The sequence below is a fragment of the Rattus norvegicus genome, chromosome 3, assembly GCF_036323735.1.
Source record: "Rattus norvegicus strain BN/NHsdMcwi chromosome 3, GRCr8, whole genome shotgun sequence".
NCBI lineage: Eukaryota > Metazoa > Chordata > Mammalia > Rodentia > Muridae > Rattus > Rattus norvegicus.
Genome location: NC_086021.1, coordinates 8,067,040 through 8,075,047, shown reverse-complemented (window position 1 = coordinate 8,075,047; position 8,008 = coordinate 8,067,040).

Sequence of the window (8,008 nt, the reverse complement as noted above, 5' to 3'; positions counted from 1 at the left end):
GGTGGATAGCTGGATTTCAAGATTCTCTGAAATTTGAGTATTTTCCTGAGCTTCTGGGTAGAGATATGGCTGTGTGGGTCTGTTTGGTATCTGATCTTTTAAATAGAGAAGGGCTTACATTGGGAGGGCCCATCCCAAGCAAAATGGACAAATACCACATGGTTTCCCTCATTTTGGGGGCCCTAAAATTCTTTAAAGATTCATTGTGCTCATATGAAATGGGAGAAGCAGGTCTGGGAGAATAAGGGGTTTGAGCATAGACCTAGCTGGATGCAGAGGAAGAGGTGCTGCTCCTCTGTTAGCCAGCAGACTGGCAAGGAGAGCATCAAGTGAACAGGCAAACCATGTTGTCATCACTTGGGGGAACCATGGTGAATTAGGATGAAAAGCATCTCTCCTGTCCCACGCCAGATTCCCCAGGGCCTCTGGGCCATCTCAGACACTGACTAACAAAGACATCAATATCAGAGCTGAGAGATCCACATCTGAAACTAGTCACATTCCTCAGTTTCCCCTCTGGAAGAAACAGATCAATTACAGTCAGGACCAGCTTAGGCACAGCCTAGGTTCCAGCTTCCTTTTCAAGCGAAACCACCAGCCTTGTTAGTGAAGGTGATCTGGCACTGATGAGTGGGCTGCATTCTTGGGTTATGGTTATTCTAATACAACCACTATAGGAGACATCTGTTGCTGGACATGGCACCGTAGGCATGGCCATGCCTGGTTGGTTTCTATTAATATCATTCATGAATCATAGCCTTAAGTGGATGGAGGGGTGAAAAGGGTTTGTGGCTGTGGGACCACTTCCCTACTGGGGACTTGGCAGGACTTGGTCTACCCTAGACTTTCTCCAGTATCCTCCCGTTATGTGCTTTCCAATTTAGGTGTTAACTCAGAGAGAGAATGGGTCCAGGTGGTATCCTAGAGACCGTGGCTCTGACATCACAGAAACATCATGTGATCAGGCTGAATTAGCATACACTCGATGTTTCATGCTCTTCTTCAAGCCAGTGGCCTCTGCACTGAACCCCATGATTATTGATTAGTGAGTGAATGTGAGCCTGAAAGTGGGTGGGGCTGCAGTATTGCCCTGTATATGGCAGTCGGATGTCTTGTGTTGGCAGAGCCCACATCGGAATGACTGTGGATCCAGACAGAGTTCCCAGGCCTGAGAATTTAAATTATGATCCTTGAATCCCTAACGTAATGAGCCATTTCCCAGCCCCTCGTGTTTTGTATGATGAGTCTGCAAGTTGCATGTTTTATATGTAAGGAATGGGAACCATGAGGAATGGGAAACAGAGAGTGTTTGCCTCCTCTGCACACCCTCCCTGCTCCCAGGGAGGTTGTGGCAATGGCAGGCTGCCCTCATCTTTTCAGTGAACTGGACTTCGTGGATGTTCTCAGGACCTTGGAGAGGGCCAGAGAAGCTGCTTGGTTCTGCAGGATGTTTCTGACTCTTGAAGGTTCTGGATGAATTCCAGGTGAATGGATACCTTTACCTCACAGAGAGGGAAATCAAGAGGCTCGATTATTGCACCAGCATCTGGGTTCTGTGGGACCCGTGGGGAGGACTCTGTCCTTTGTCCGCAGTGGTGGGGACACTGGATACTGCAGTCACAGCCTGAGCAGTTCCTGTCCCACTCAGAGACCTCCATTCAGGAAAAGCTGGATCCCCTACTAAACCACAGGGGGAAATCAGTGAGTTTATTACACAGAGAAGGTGACTGTCACTGTCTCTGATTTGAACATGGGCATTTAGAGAGAGCTTTATACACAATTCTGTGGCTTTTCGGGGACCATTGTTCAAAAGATATAATTTACAGCAAGGTTGAAGGATAAAGTGAAGTTTAAAAATTAGGTAAAATATAGTGATTGAATATACTTGTTTTATTTAAATTTTTTAGATTTATTTTGTTATTTTATATGTACCTGCAACTATGTGCGTGTGCTATATGCATATGGTACCCTTAGAGATCAGAAGAGGATGTCTGATCCATTAGAACTGGACTTATGGATGGTTGTGAGCTGCCACGTGGGTGTTGGGAATGGAACTCGGGTCCTCTGCAAGAGCAGCCATTGCTCTTTAGGACTGACCCATCTCTCTAGCCCATCACTTGTTTCTCTTCGGTGATTTTCTTTTTGTAAATAAAGTTCCAAGATGGTTTTATGAGTTACATCGTTTGTATCTAGGAATGAGAGTGGATTAGTAACAGCGTGAAACCAGAGGCCATACACTTCCTGACCCTCAGTTAGAACAGTTTCAATTGTGTGTGTGCACACACACGCATGCACGCGCATGCAGATTGTTTGCAGATTCCCTTGGCGGCCAGAAAAGGACCTCAAGTTCCCAGGAGCTGATTTACAGGCAGCTGTGAGCTGCTTAAGTGGATCCTAAGAACAGAATTTGGGTTCCCTGCGAGTTTGGAACATGCTCTTAACTGATGGGCTGTATCTTCAGGCCCATGTGTTTCTCAGCCTCGACTGAGATATCTTTAGGAAAACGTGCACTATCTCCGCAGGCAGCCTTGGCTGGGTCGGTTGAGTTGATGTTTCTGATGCTCAGCCATCAGGAGACAAAAGCTAGACCCCAGAAGATAGCTTCTCTCCATTTTAGCGTCACCCTTAACTCTCCAGTTCCTCTATCCTATCTTGTTCGAACCACAGGCACAATGCTGCTTCCTCCAGGACTCTGGAGGTGTGTTCTCGTCAATTGAGCAAGATGTGAGGCTATAAATAAAGGTCAGCGTGACTCAGTGCCTTTTGCTGTACTACGTATGAAATTTTTTTGTTGGAATTAGGGCCGGGGCTGGTTCAGGTGTGTAAATTAGAGACAGCCTCAAAGTCTCTTGAGTTGAGCCTCTTTTATACCCTTAGAGGCTCTCTGGGGAGCACGTCACCAACCAAACCACCTTTACCCCTGAGCCGATGGCTGAACACAGGCTTTGGGGCCGAGATACTTCTGTAAGCTGTGAGACTGTGGAGTCAAACTGCTGTTGGGTCCTTAGCATCCCACCTTCTGTCACATGGAGCTCTTCAGCTTGACATCACAAACTGGAGGTGAAGAGAGCTGGGAGCTCATTACCATGGGTGTCTTGGAAAGTTTGGGGGCGAGTTCTGCATTAATTAAGCCTCATTTGAATAATGAGCACATGCTATTTATTTTCTTGGAGAGCTGCTCTGAGGGAAGCAGAGAGGCTTCTCCTATAGGAAGCCTGGTGGCCCGTGTGCCCGCCGCCCATCACTTGGGGGAGGGAGGGCGAGGCAAGTGTGCTATTTTAACCTCTCTGTTATTGAAGGAAACATCCATAACTGGAACATTTTGGGGCGGTTTGTCAGCTGTTTCTGTGAGAAAAGGCCTGGGGTCAGCCAACATCTTCTCCAGTCCTTTCAACGCTGCTCTCTTCCGTGCATAGGAGATGGTCTAAAATATGCCCATCTCATCTCCCCAAATTATGTGTTCTACTTCATATGTTATGGGGCTGAGCAGAATGGTGGTGAACTTGGGATCATATGGCCACCTTAGTGGTCATGATGGGGACTCCACAGGAAGAGAGGTGTTCTCACACCAAACACCCAGATCTGCCTAATCTTGGCCTGGGTGCTTGCAAAGGATGGCATCTCTGCACCAAAAAGAAATTATTCCTCTGTACATATGGAGATTTAAATCTGATCCGGGCTCATGATCTAGTCTAGCTAAAACAAGCATCCTATGTGACTTTTCTCTGTGATTTTTTCTTTTTTTGCAATTGGCTGGGCAGAGTGACTTCATCTCTCATGTGATAAAGGGAGAAATGAGCCAGATTCCTTCAGCTCTGTAATTAAATCACATACCTTCATGCCTTTGGCTGCACCCAGCAATCTTCCTTCTCAGAACTACTTGCCCATCTTTCTAGGCCAGAGTTCAGAACCATAAACAAAAGTACAGAAGGCACAAGCCTGATTCTGTTGAGTGTGCGGCTCAAGAACGCACACATGCCGGTACTTACAGTCTGCACACTGGACCTGCACACACTTAACATTATGATATTGCAGAGGATGGGAGGGGCTGTGCACACATGCCAATTTCATACTTCAGGGAGATACAGGACTTCATGTTCTTGGGGTTTTGGAGCCACCCAGACCCAACGAATGTTCTTCACGCAAACATCAAGAGTCTTTAAGCAAGACTATAAACAACGGTGTAATTATCATATACGGGAAAAGACCCTGTGGTGGTTTGAATATACACTGTCCAGGAAATGGCACTATTAGGAGGTTGGCCTTCTTGGAGGAGGGGTCTCCCTGTGGGGGTGAGTTTCTTGAAATCCTTCGCCCAGCCATGTGGGAGACAGTCTGCTCCTGGCTTCTTTTAGATGAAGATGTAGATCTCTCAGCTCCTTCTCCAGCACCATGTCTGTCTGCACACTGCCATGCCCTCTGCCTTGATGATAACGACTGACCCTCTAAACCTGTAAGCCAGCCCCGATTACATGTTGTCCTTGGTCATGGTGTCTCTTCTCCACAGTGGAAACCTAACTAAGACCCCAGACTGGATAGTTCATGGGATTGCTCAAATGTCCTTGGCACCATCACTCTTTTATCTTCTGCAATGGCCCAACCCAACCTCTCTCCAGTCCAGTGTGCTCCTCCAGTCTTGGTTCTCACAGGACTCCCCTATACAAGGCACTTTCCCTCAGAGTTTCCTAGTGTCTACAATACCACCATCCATGGCATCCTCTTCATTGATAGGGTGAAGTCTATTCTCTAGGATGGTCACCAAGTCTTTATGTGATTTTGTAGAGAGGCAAAGCATCTCCAGGGACAGGGCACAGATTCTGGGGTTTAGAGAGATGGCTCAGCCATGAAGAACACTTGTTACTCTTGCAGAGGACCAGGTTCTATTCCCAGCATCCATATGATGGCTCACAGTTGAACTGTTAGCCTGTTTCAGGAGATCTAATGCCCTCTCTTGGCCTCTTCAGACATCAGGCAGGCACGTGGTGCACACAGTTCCATGTAGCCAGAACATTTACACATGTGATTATATAAACACATATGATTTTTAAAAGGTATGAGCTTTGGATTATGGGCATGGGTGATGCTGAGCATGGATCCCAACAGCTCTCTTTTAAGGGGAGGAGGGACACCAGGAGTTTGGAACCCGGTGGCTGTAGGTGAGGGAGCACCGTATGGTCATGTCAGTATAATGCCTCCTGGTTTGGAAGTGCTCATCTCACTGCTCTGATGGTGCCCATGAGGCAGAGGTCTCACCACTGAGCTTGGGAACAGTCAGCACTGGGGAAGGCAGCAGGGGAATGACTATGTCTTTCTTCAAATACAATGAAAGAGGTTTTTTTCCCCGTGTTTTCTGTCATCATAGAGTTCTAAAAACCCCGTGCAGATGAACTTAATTTGAAAGTCATTACAATGAAGATGGGGGGGGGTGTTAGCTGACAATTCATTAAGGAAATATTTGATGAGCCAAGAAAAAAAGTGCCAAAGTTAACATTATAACACGATTAATGAGCAGGGTGGCTGCAAAAATTCATAAAATAAAATAACACAACATGCAGGCCCTGGTTTCTGTTGGCTTGACAGGCTGCTGACAATGTGTCCTGATTTGTCTGCTTAAATGGTTGAGGCTCTAGGCTTGCCCACATGGCCGATGTTGTCTCTCATCTGAACTTCACAGGAATAACTTTATGGTTTTTTTTGTACACACATTCCTAATGCCATAATCACTTTAGCTGATGTGGGCTCGGGGGTTTGCCAGCCAGTCAGGGATGAAGAGGCTTAATGTGTTTCTTCTTTAAAAACAACAAAAACAACAACGACAACAGCAGCAGCAGTAACAACAACACCCCAAACAAACAAACAAAAAACCAACAAGTTTGAATTTTTTTTTTTTGAAAACCACAAGAAGTTTATATTCACCAGAAAAGTAAACTGGAATTTATGTTGTCTTGTGTGTACTTGTTCCTCTCTCTAGAGCGCTATTGTATTAGGGTTTCCAGAGAAACAGAAATGGCAGAATGAATACACATCATCTTAGTTAGATTTCCATTGCTGTGAACAGACACCATAGCCAAGGTAACTCTTTTTTTTTTATTTTAAGGCTTGTTTTATTTTAATGACTGATCATGTGAGCCCACAGTGAGGTCATTATGCACAGACGTGAAGGAAGTTTTATTTCTTCGTCTCTTCCTCCTTGGACAGAGTCTTGATGATCTCCCCCTTCTTGGCCTGGAGGTGCTCCTCTCACACGTTTTTGTGCTTCCTTGGTCTCAGACCTGCGAGGCTCAGCCTAGTCAGTCAGTAGATTCTTGCGGGTCTTGTCTGCCTTTGGTTTGTGTATCTGCTGCATAAGAATCCATTGGTTTTTGGATACATTCCTTTTGACCTTCAGGTACAGTCTATGATATATATGGCAGTCAATCTTCTTAGATTCGCAGTATCTCCTGAGAAGCTGGTGCAGGATCCTCATCCAGGTCACCCTCTCAGGCACCCAAGTGTTGGAAGTACCCTTTTTCTTCCCTATGAACATATGCCTGCCCTTCAAGATGTTTTTTTGTCAGTGAGCCTGAGAATGGACAGTTACAGGCTCCCAGATGACAGGATATCTTCAATCAGGTTCCTGATCAGCTGACGGGAGTTGGCATTGATGATTTTATTGGTCTCATTGGTGTCCAACTGGACCTTCTTTTTAGCACAGTGGAGGACACTAGAGGCAAGACTCTTCTGTAGCCTGAGAATGCTCATGGCTGCAGACACAGCAGCCAAGGTAACTCTTATAAAGAACAAGATTCCACTGCAGCTGGCTTACAGTTTCAGAGGTTCAGTCCATTATCATCATAGGAGGAATCATAGGAGCATCCAGGCAGACTTGGTGCTGGAGGAGCCCAAAGTTCCTGATGCAGAGACAGCAGAAAGGGGTTGTCTGTACCACTGAGCATAGTTTGAGTATATACAAATCTCAAAGCAAAGCCACCACAATGGCACACTTCTTCCAACAAAGTCACACCTACTCCAACAAGGCCACAACCACTCCAACAATGCCACACCCACTCCAACACGGCCACACCCATTCCAAAAAGGCCACACCCTCTCCAACAAGACCATATCTATTCCAACAAAGCCAAACCTACTCCAACAAAGTCACACCTACTCCAACAAGGCCACGCCTCCTAATAGTATCATTCCTCATGGGTCAAGCATTCAAATGAGTCTATGTTGACCCACTCCTATTCAAACCACCAAACACATTAAAAGGTTATTTGGCTTACAGGACACTGTCTGGATAATCTAACAATGGCTGTCTCATGCAATGATACTGAGAACCCCTCTGGCTGCTCAGTCTATGATGCTTGATGCCTCAGACATCTTAACCTGGTACTGCAGGCATGTGAGTTTCCTGGAGGCATTGGTCTTCAGTCTACAATGAGATATCAGAGAAGGTGGTTCGAATATTAGCAAAGGAATGCAGCAGCCACAGGAGAGATGAACTTGCCAGTGAGAGTGAAGGCAAGCAGACAAAAATCAAAGCCTCCTTCTTTCACACTCTTCAATCTGGGTTGCCACCAGAAGGTCCCACCTACACTTAGGGCAAATCTTCCTGATTCAAATAACCTGATCAAGAAAACACCTCACAAGAGTGCCCAGATGCGTGCATTTTAATTGAATTCAGAGCCAATCAGGTCAGCAACCAAGATTAGTGATCATGTCTGCCAACTTCCGCATACAATTTATTTTTCTTGTTTGCTTTATATTTTGGGCCCGAGATTAACCAAGCTGTGCCTCTCATATTGCTTAGCCTTGAAGCATTCACCTGCATTCTGTTCTTACTAGAAATCAAGAAGCACATTGTATTTTCACCCCTCTCCTGGCTGATCCCTGCCTCACCCAGGAACCAGCAAGCTTTCTGTCACTACAGACTCAGAGACAGGATGGCTGATAATAAGGCTTCAAGTCCAAGTTCAGAGCCTTGGCAAATTTACTGAAGCCTGCTACCTGGCTTGCAGATGGTGCA